Source organism: Lipotes vexillifer, unplaced genomic scaffold, assembly GCF_000442215.2.
Source record: "Lipotes vexillifer unplaced genomic scaffold, Lipotes_vexillifer_v1.1 scaffold1134, whole genome shotgun sequence".
NCBI classification, from domain to species: domain Eukaryota; kingdom Metazoa; phylum Chordata; class Mammalia; order Artiodactyla; family Lipotidae; genus Lipotes; species Lipotes vexillifer.
This window is the reverse complement of record NW_006772145.1, coordinates 578,958-589,640: the sequence shown is the minus strand read 5'-3', so window position 1 is coordinate 589,640 and position 10,683 is coordinate 578,958.

The window sequence follows — 10,683 nt, the reverse complement described above, 5'->3', positions numbered from 1 at the left end:
CGCTGAACCGCCCAACCGCAGTGCAGAACTGCAGCCCAGCTTGAAGGGCCAGATGCGAAGGGGAGACCAAAATGAAAGCTATCAACAGAATAAAAGAACACACAGGCAGGAAAACAGCAGGAGGGCTGCAGAGAGAGAGAGAGAGGCAGGCACAGGGAAATAGACCAAGAACATGAAATGTGCTATCACTGATTTGCGTGTTGGACTGGGCCGATACACACCATTTTTGGAGTAGAAAATGAGAAAGCATGTTTTTTAATGAACAAGAGAAGAGAGTGTGCCTGCAGATTCACGGTAACCTGGGAACGGGGCCAATCTCTTCCAGCCAAAATTAAATCCCCACAAAAAGAGGGGGTGGGTATGTGAATAAAGACCCATTTTATTTATTTCTTTAGAATTTTATTTTTTATTTTTGGCTGCGTTGGGTGTTGGTTGCTACGCGCAGGCTTTCTCTAGTTGCAGCGAGCAGGGGCTACTCTTTGTTGTGGGGCACAGGCTTCTCACTGCAGTGGCTTCTCTTGTGGAGCATGGGCTCTAGGCGCAGGGGGCATGGGCTCAGTAGTTGTGGCTCGCGGGCTCTAGAGCACGTGGGCTTCTGTAGTTGCAGCGCACGGGCTTAGTAGTTGTGGCGCACAAGCTTTGTTGCTCCACGGCATGCATGTAGGATCTCCCTGGGCCAGGGATCGAACCTGTGTCCCCTGCATTGACAGGTGGATTCTTAAACACTGCACCACCAGGGAAGTCCCAAAGACCCATTTTAAACAAAGAGAAGAAAAGGTATTGGGGGTTGAGAGATACCGTGTGTCCTAAGGCAGGCTCGTTGAATCTTTAAGCATAATAAACACACATAAGGAGAATAAATGCTTCTTAACGTATGTGGTTCAGCGGCTGGAAGCCCAAGAATAAAAGGCAGGAGTAGAAAACAGGGTATTTTTGCCATCCCAGGTCACTGATGTTGTCACTCATTTATTCCATGTACATTTACCAAGCCCCAAGCCCCTGGCGTTCATGACCCAACTTGGACCACGGGATGATGTCACCCTCCCTACCTCATTCGTTGTGCCTTTTCTTCCCCAGCACCTCACTAACGGTTCATAAATGCTTTCCTTCCACTCTGTACCCCTCTGCCTTGGGCAAGCGCCCAACCCCCTGTGCTCCTGACCCAGCCTGAACCACAACCCTCAACGTGCCCCCCAAGACAGAGGATCAGAAGTATGTCAGAGCATTTGTGTTGATTTCTTTTAGAAGTGATAATATAGGGTCTTTTTAAACTACTTATCTTTTAGAGTTCCCTACTGAAATATTTATTAATGGAATGATATATTTGGAATTTGCTTCAAAATAATATTGGATAATATTACATAGCAATTTTTAAAAACAAACAAATGGATGAATTTCACAGACAATGTTGAGTCAAGAAACTACACCCCAAAAGAGTATGATTACCTTTAGATGAAGATCAAAAACAGGCAAAACCAACCTTTTGGTTTTGAGAAACAAGTTAGAATAGTGGTTGAGAATGCCTTGCAGGAGATGGGAATAAAGACACAGACCTACTAGAGAACGGACTTGAGGATATGGGGAGGGGGAAGGGTAAGCTGGGACAAAGCGAGAGAGTGGCATGGACATATATACACCACCAAACGTAAAATAGATAGCTGGTGGGAAGCAGCCGCATAGCACAGGGAGATCAGCTCGGGACTTTGTGAACACCTAGAGGGTTGGGATAGGGAGGGTGGGAGGGAGGGAGACGCAAGAGGGAAGAGATATGGGAACATATGTATATGTATAACTGATTCACTTTGTTATAAAGCAGAAACTAACACACCATTGTAAAGCAATTATACTCCAATAAAGATGTTAAAAAAAAAAAAGAATGTCTTGCAGGGAGTGATGGTGATAGAAATCAGAATAGTACCTACTTCTGAGTGGTGGGTATTGACTGGAAGGGGACAGGAGGGAACTTTCTGGGATGATTGAAATGTTCTACATCTTGTCTTGCTGATGGTACACAGGTGTAGATAATTGTCAAAATTCATCAAGTGCTCAAGATATGTGCTTTTCATTATATACTAATTATATTTCAATAAAAGTAGGTTTTAGTCTCTTGCTATCATAATAGTTATTTTTTAGCTTAAAGAACACTTACTCTGGCCATCGGTTTTCTTCATGACTAACGCTATGGACATTCTCTTTGTACATAAATCTCTGTGCAAGCACACAGGCGTTAATTTTCCTTACCAGTGAAGAAATGAATGAAAATAACTGTACTGTTATTTAGCTATGAGAATAATTCTCTCCAAGAGCCAGAGAAACTTAGAAAAACCCAGCAGGAGTTTGTCACTAACAAATCACCCAATTAGGGATCTTCATTCTGAATTGCCACTTTTTCTTATGAGGTATGTCAATGATCCATACCACACAGGACCAATGAATATAAAATGAATGTTCTCATTTGAGAGGCCAAAATGCACCATATGCAGTGAACCAGAGAAAGCCCAAACCCAGCTGTCTAGGTGAAGCCAGGGACCTCTCTGCCCTTCACGGTCAGGCACTGGAGGGCATTAGGGTGGAGGTGACCCACACACACCCCTCACAAGTCTAAGGGTTCTGCATGAAGAAGTGAAGCTGTTCCCCAGGAAAGAACTTGAGCCTTGGAAGCTAAGCACATTTTGAAAATAAACATTCAGTAACTCAACAGAGAGAAGGAGGATCTTCCCAGTCCTAAGAATAATGTTGGATCACCTAGAGGGTCACCTTAGTCAAGGTTGGCCTGGCTCTGAGTAGGAGACTGAAGACCTAGAAGCTCCAGTCGCAGCCTAAATTTATTCCTTCTTCCCCTGGTGTTGTTTATAGTTTTAAAATATATGGCAGTTGGGACTTCCCTGGTGGCGCAGTGGTTGAGAATCCACCTACTAATGCAGGGGGACACGGGTTCGAGCCCTGGTCCAGGAAGATCTCACATGCCGTGGAGCAGCAGAGCCTGTGCTCCACAACTACTGAGCCTGTGCTCTAGAGCCCATAAGCCACAACTACTGAGCCCGCGTGCCACAACTACTGAAGCCCGCATGCCTACAGCCCGTGCTCCGCAACAAGAGAAGGCACCACGATGAGAAGCCTGTGCACCGCAACGAAGAGTAGCTCCCGCTCGCCGCAACTAAAGAAAGCCCACGTGCAGCAATGAAGACCCAACACAGCCAAAAATAAGTAAATAAATAAATAAATTTATTTAAGAAAAAACATCTGGCAGCTTTCACCTGATTGGCGTTTTTGTCAATCTACTGAATTAATTCAGTCTACTGAAGCTTGCTGGCATTCTGCAGCCATTTCACCTGCTGAGGATAATTCAGTAGAATTATAAAACTTGATTCACATTCTGTCTTGTGCTCCACAGATTATACATAGAGAGAGAGATTAAAGATTAGGGAGACGATTCAGACAAGAAGGGAACAGGATATTTACATAAACCCAAAATATCTCCCACAAAAGTACATATTAACTACAAAAGGAAAAACAGGAATTTAATGGTGGAAAAATCTGATGGACACCACCTTAACCAAATGATCGACATTCATAGCATCAATAATGAAATCAACCCACAATGTATGTCTCATAAGATACACTGAGAAGGACACAATATCACTTCTGGGATATTCTTGGCCAAAATGCATAATCTGAATCTAGTAACGAGGAAACGTCATAGAAACCCAAGTTATATAATGTCAAAGTCATGAAAGACAAAGAAAGGCTGAGGAAGTGTTCCAAATTAAAGGACCCCTGAGAGACATGAAAACTAAATGCAATGTGTGATCCTGGGTTAGAATAAAAATAGCTATAAACAACATTAATGGGATAATTGGCGATACTGGAATGTAGACCATAAATTGGAAAATAGTATTGGATCAGTGTTAAATTTCCTGAATTTGACAACTATGTTGAGGTTACATAAGAAAATATTCTTGCTCTTGGATATTCCCATGGAAGTGTTTAAGGGACAGGAGGCCTTCAATTTATTCACAAATGGTTCAGAAAAAAAAGTGTGTGTACACATGTATGTATATACACACACATACACACACACACACACACACACACACACACATATACATATGGAGAGAGAGGATGATAAACCAAATATGGAAATTGTTAATACATAATTGGTGAATCTGTGTGAATCTTTTTTCAAATGGGGTAAAAATAAGGGTAGAGATCTGAACAAGGCTCATCCCCTCTCTGGATCACTCTCATACCAGAAAAAGTCAGAAGGATTCTCAGTTAATCCCAATAGGAACAAATTGAACTGGTTTTTGGGTCTATGTGTGTCCAGCTAGAGGACCTAAAATTACTCAGATCACCTTTGTTTTTTTCCCTTCATTTCCATGGTTAATGTGCTCTCTCACATAACAGTACCACTCTTTTCTTAGAAATGTCACATGCTTAAAATCTAGGCTCAAGTAAAATAAAGTTGTAAACAATGCCAAATTTTGCTCCCTTCCTCATCAATAAGGACAGATTAAACGTGCTGCTTCTCACATTGTTCATTTCCCTTTTGCTTATAACAAGCATTCATCTACTAATATACATTTGCTTTTTTTTGGCTGCATTGGGTCTTCATTGCTGCACGCAGTCTCTCTAGTTGCGGTGAGCAGATGCTACTCTTCGTTGCGGTGTGCAGGCATCTCATTGCTGTGGCTTCTCTTGGTGCAGAGCACAGGCTGTGGGCGCGCGGGCTTCAGTAGTTGTGGTGCACAGGCTTAGTTCCTCCGCAGCATGTGGGATCTTCCTGGACCAGGGCTCTCAAACCCATGTCCCCTGCATTGGCAGGCAGATTCTTAACGACTGCGCCACCAGGGAAGTCCCTGCTTAATGTTTTAAGATAATCTTTTCTGCATGTCCTTATAGTAATCCTATCATTGTGGGAGCAGTTTGTTCAATTTGTAAACAAACTAGGATCTGTAGATATTATTTGTATTTTAATATGTAGTGAGGGCTGTTTTACAATTTATAGCTCATGAATCTCTATATATTTACTGCTTGGTCTTCTGGTGACATTAAGTTACAGCTTGAATTAGGATAAGGGTAATAACTACTTATATAAAGATGCTTTAGTAATTTATTTCTTCATAAAGCACTTATAGAGGGACTTCCCTGGTGGCGCAGTGGTTAAGAATCCACCTGCCAATGCAGGGGACATGGGTTCGATCACTGGTCCAGGAAGATCCCACATGCTGCGGAGCAACTAAGCCCATGCGTCACAACTACTAAGCCTGCACTCTAGAGCCCGCGAGCCACAACTACTGAGCCCTCATGCCACAACTACTGAAGCCCGTGCACCTAGAGCCCATGCTGTGCAACAAGAGAAGCCACCGCAATGAGAAGCCCACACACCGCAATGAAGAGTAGCCCCCACTCACCACAACTAGAGAAAGTCCGCGTGCAGCAATGAAGACCCAACGCAGCCAAAAATAAATTAATTAATTAATTTTTTAAAATCCTTTATCTAAAAAAAAAAGCACTTATTGAAAGCCTTCAACATGTCAGGCACTCCGTCAGTTATTTGGAATGAGATAGCTGTATGAGTTAGACATGTCAGCCAATCATGGATTATTTACTTTTCTTACACTAAAAACAAAATAAAACAAAACAAAAAACCACCACAATGGCTGCAAGTTCAAATGAGAAACAACAATTGATGCCTCCTGATCACCATCTTTCAGCACCAGGTTCACAGAGATCTACTTATCATTCAGTTTGGGTTTCCATGTGAAGAGTGAGTTGGAATGCCAGAAAGAAGTCCAACAGCCCCACAGCCAAGAACTAGACTAAATATATCAAATCCCAGCCTTGGACAATTCATGGTCAAGCTAACACAGTAGCTCCCAGCTCTCAGTTTCTAAATAATCTTCCCCAAACCAGGGCTCCTTGGAGAAATGGCTGATTTCAGGGCTGGGGATGGGAATTATCAGCCAGAAAACACAAAAATGATCAAAGACTAATTAGGACATGGCCAGAGGACACAAAAGCCAGATTGAAAGGGCTCCCAGTGGTCAAATGTGGGATAATATAAGAATAATAAGAGGAAGAACTATAATTGATTATAATACATTGAATGATAATTTTGTAAAAAAGCATGAGTCCACAGTGATACTTAGAGTAAAAGGGGATAAAAAGATCTTTTTTTTTTTGGCCACACTGCGTGGCTTGCAGGATCTTAGTTCCCCTACCAAGAAATGAACCTGGGCCATGGCAGTGAAAGCGTGGAGTCCTAAGTATTGGACTGCCAGGGAATTCCCTAAAAAGATTTTCTTTACAGAGGAATACTGGCTAATAAACACAGAAGAAATGATAGAACTGGAAAAGTACTCTCTTGAAATCCCCAGTGACCGATTCAGGAAAAAAATCATTAATGGATTCTAAAACGATTATACAAAAGGTTGTTGGGGAATAAGAAATTAGCATGATGCTGAAGTACCATGCCATAAATTATATAGTGATTTCAACAAGAAAGGTACTTTTACAATGGAAAGATCTAGTGGTCACCACCTTAATCAAATGGTCAAACTTAGGGTCATTAATAGTAGGGAGTCTTGGCATTTAGTGGCTCCTGAAATGCAGTATGAAAGACACAACATCACCATCACAGGTTTTTGCCAGAAATGTTTGCCAGAACCTAATCAAACCTCTAGACAAACTTCCGGGATACAGGAAACAGAGAAGAGAGGAACAAGTCAATCCCCAGAGGAAGTAACCATACAAATCAAGACTGGGGACACTTACAAGACAATGTTTTTTTAAATTAACTACCCTCGTATTAGCACAAAACAAACCAACCCAGCAGCCCCAGGGCCCAAGAATAAGTTAAGACACAGGCAAGGAGTGATTTTCCCAGGCCCAGGTATGGCGCCCCAGGCCTGCGTGGCACAAACTTCCTGAGCAAACTCCCAAGGGGACTGGGAGTTCGAGGATGCTGGAGGGGCTTTTCCTTTGAGATGAGGGAAATGGAGCAAGGTGTGCGTCCAAAAAGGGCCCGCTGTGAACATGAGGACACTGGATCCTGTCTGATGGCCTTGCCCGGCCATCCCGCCAGTGGCTTACCTCCACAAGTAGGGCCCTTGATGGCACAGTAGATGAAGCTCACATTAGATTCCTGGGACCAACAACAGGAATCCAGGCAGGAAGAAGGTGGTGCTGGAGACACCTGGAGATGGGCCGCCTCCAGGCCCACACCAGTCAGGATCAGCACTCTTATTTGTGATCTCATAAGGAGGAGAAAACAAAGCTGCCCTGGACCTGCTTAAAGCAGACACGGAATAAATGGAAGCTGTTCCTCTCCTGCTGCCCAGTCCCAAGAGCAGGAGCAGGAAGGAGGCCAGCACCACCTGGGGGCTCTTCTGCATCAGAGTGTTGAGGTTTTTCTCTAAGAAACAGCTAGCGTTTTAGGTTCGGGTCAGTTGATGTTCCCTGGAGGCCTCTGCCAGCTTGTTTCTCAATGTCTCCATAACAGACCTAGGTTTGAGGGTAGGTAGAGAAATCAAATAGAATGAGCATGTCATCTTTCTGGGGGGATATATGTTGTAAAGAACAGGGTAAATCAGTCAAGGACAAGGCGGAAAACATGATGCAAAGGCTCATCTAATGACTTATCAGAGCTTACTGCGGCATCTTGGCGTATTGTGGATGTGGGAGGGTGATTAAGAAAGTGGCTTGTGATTTGGGGTTTTTTTAGTTTTGTTGTTCTGCTGCTGTCAATCATCAAGAAGTGATGATAATTGTTTTTCCTCTCCCTGGAGAGTAGCCAGGTATCTCACAAACTAAAATCTGGATTTTTCTCTCCTTATATGGGGGCAGTTAATAAGTGCTTTTCTTAAAAAAGAAAAAAGAAAAGAAAGGAAAAGAAAGAACTGCAAATCGGGAGTTTAGCATGAAAACAATATCTAAAAAATAGGCATTTGCTGTTAAAAGCATAAATTTGTTGAGGGCATTAACTAGACTGGGGAGAGGATGCAATGCAGGCTTTGTGCTTTTCTGGTTGGGAGGGAAATCTAGAATGAAGATAATTGTTCCCCCAGGATTGGAAAGAGAAATGGTAGGCATGGAGACATGAGTCGTGCATATTCAGAGGGTCTGAGGTGGCAGGACTGCAGGTGAGTTTGTCCACTGGTCCTTGGGAGGACTGAGCCGTAAGCCCTGCAGTGTGGTAATCTCTGGGGATGGCACAAGGTAATGTGTTTACAAAGTCCTCTGGATTGAGGTACGCGGGATTCTCACTGTTGTGGCCTCTCCCGTTGTGGAGCATAGGCTCCGGACGCGCAGGCTCAGCGGCCACGGCTCACGGGCCTAGCCACTCCGTGGCATGTGGGATCTTCCCGGACCGGGGCACGAACCTGTGTCCCCTGCATCGGCAGGCAGACTCTCAACCACTGCGCCACCAGGGAAGCCTCCTCTGGATCATTTTTAACACGTTCAAGTTTGAGAAGAACTGGTCTATAGTATAATTCCATTGGGGGTTTAAAAAACTGGGAGCAAGTACGTGTATACACACTCATACATACGTACGTATATTAAAAAATCATCAGCTAGAATTACAGCACATTGCCATGCCCTGGCTGGTAAAACAAAAAAAAAGGGAGGGGGGTATGGGCCCAGCATGATCAACTTGTACCAAGCAGCATTTACTCCTTGGAGATGCCACCTGCGACATGTGGCCAGTGGAAGTAGGGAATGCTGAACAAAATCTGGGTAGAAGGAAGAAAGGGATTGGCTGTTTTGTAGGCACCCAACAGTAGCTGCCACATATGTTTATACTGCTCTTCACAGAGTTATTAATTTTAGATAGAATCTGTTGAGTTCTATCTGCTTGTGTACATTGAGGATGTAATTTTTTACATCTCATTATACTCCATCATTCTCCCATTATAACACAAATTTTGGTTATAAAAAATGTAGTGTTTATAATGACTGTAAATATTGTTACTTGATAAGCCAAGGTGTGTTTTATGATTTATGACTACATTTTCTTACTCAACTTTTTGCTTTTCCTGTACTTCACAGTTGCCTGGATTTTTTTTTCTTTTGTAATTTGCTTTGTTTTGTATTACCCCTTATTATTTTTTTCCAAATTCTCCCACAGATCTGTGAAACAATATTTTTTTCTGAACACTCAAACACTTCAAGTAATCTATTAGCTCCTTTTTTTTTTCCTGGCCATGCCATGCCTCATGCGGCATCTTAGCTCCCCGAGCACGGAATGAACCCACGCCCCCTGCAGTGGAAGCACAGTCTTAGCCACTAGACTTCCAGGGAAGTCCCTATCAGTTCCTTTTTTGTTCGTTTGTTGTTTGTTTGTTTTTCACCTCTTTCTCCCACAATGCTTTATCCTTCTATTCCAGTCTGGACTGGTTACTGTTGCCTTCTTGGGGCTTCCTTTCTCCTTCTCCTGTGCTGGATTTCCAATTTCCTAGATCTTCTGTACTTTTTCTACATTACTTTCTCATTTTTCTGAAGCACACATATTCTTGTAACATGATGGTTAAACTATTTAGTCCTTGAATATCCAAAAATACATTTATATTATTTTTATATTTCAAACTTATAGAATGGTTGTAAGAATAAGAATAGTACATGAAACCTGTTACCTTTTACCTACATTCACCTACTATTAACATTTTGCTCCATTTTCTTTAGTATTTGCTTTTTCTTTCTCTCCCTCCTTCTCTCTCTCTCTCTCTCTCTCTCTCTCTCTCTCTCTCTCTCGTGGGTGGCTGGATGGATGGATGGACAGAGATAGATGATCATTTTTTTCTGAAATATTTAAGAGTAATTTGCATACATTGTGGCCCTTTATCCATAAATACTTCAGTGGGTATATTTCCTCAGAATATTCTCTTACATAATAACAATACTGTTATCGTTAGCAAATTTAATATTTTTTAAATTTTATTTATTTATTTATTTATTTTTGGCTGCGTTGGGTCTTTTGTTACTGTGCACAGGCTTTCTCTAGTTGCAGCGAGCGGGGGCTACTCTTCGTTGCGGTGTTGCTGAAAAACGGGATAGACTAATAACCCACAGAGACGAAGAGAGAATTAGCGTACGTGATTGCACACGGCATAACTGTCTCCTGCATCTCTGGGACAACAGCACCGACGTCAACTTTTTCAAATGTGAAAAGTAGTGCCATTTACTATTTATAGATTAGCTCTGGAAAAATAATAAAACAGCGAAATAGAACAAAAGGTATAATAGGGGCAAGGTGGGCACATGGCTGTTAGTGCAGGGCCGTTAGCGAGCATCCATTAGCGGTCCTGCTCGGCCACTGGTAGGCATCGCTGGGGCCCCCTCCCCCTCCTCTGTGTAAAAGGAGCCCGAATTCTGACTGAAGGAAGATGGTTCTTTGTCACACTAGTCTGCCATCTTCCCGGTCTGCTAGCTTTCCCATTAAAGCCATTATTCCTTGCATCAACATCTCGTCTCCCGATTTATTGGCCTGTTGTGCAGCGAGCTGGACGAGCTTGGACTCGGTATCAAAGGAACCCTTAATTTATGAGAAATGTTCTATTTCTTTTATTAAAAAAAAACTGTAGACATCAGCTAAAAAATAATAAATCATGACTGTGTCAACCATGTATGTACTAGGTGTTCATCAAAGTATTTTAAGCGATTCAAAATGGAAATATCCTAAAT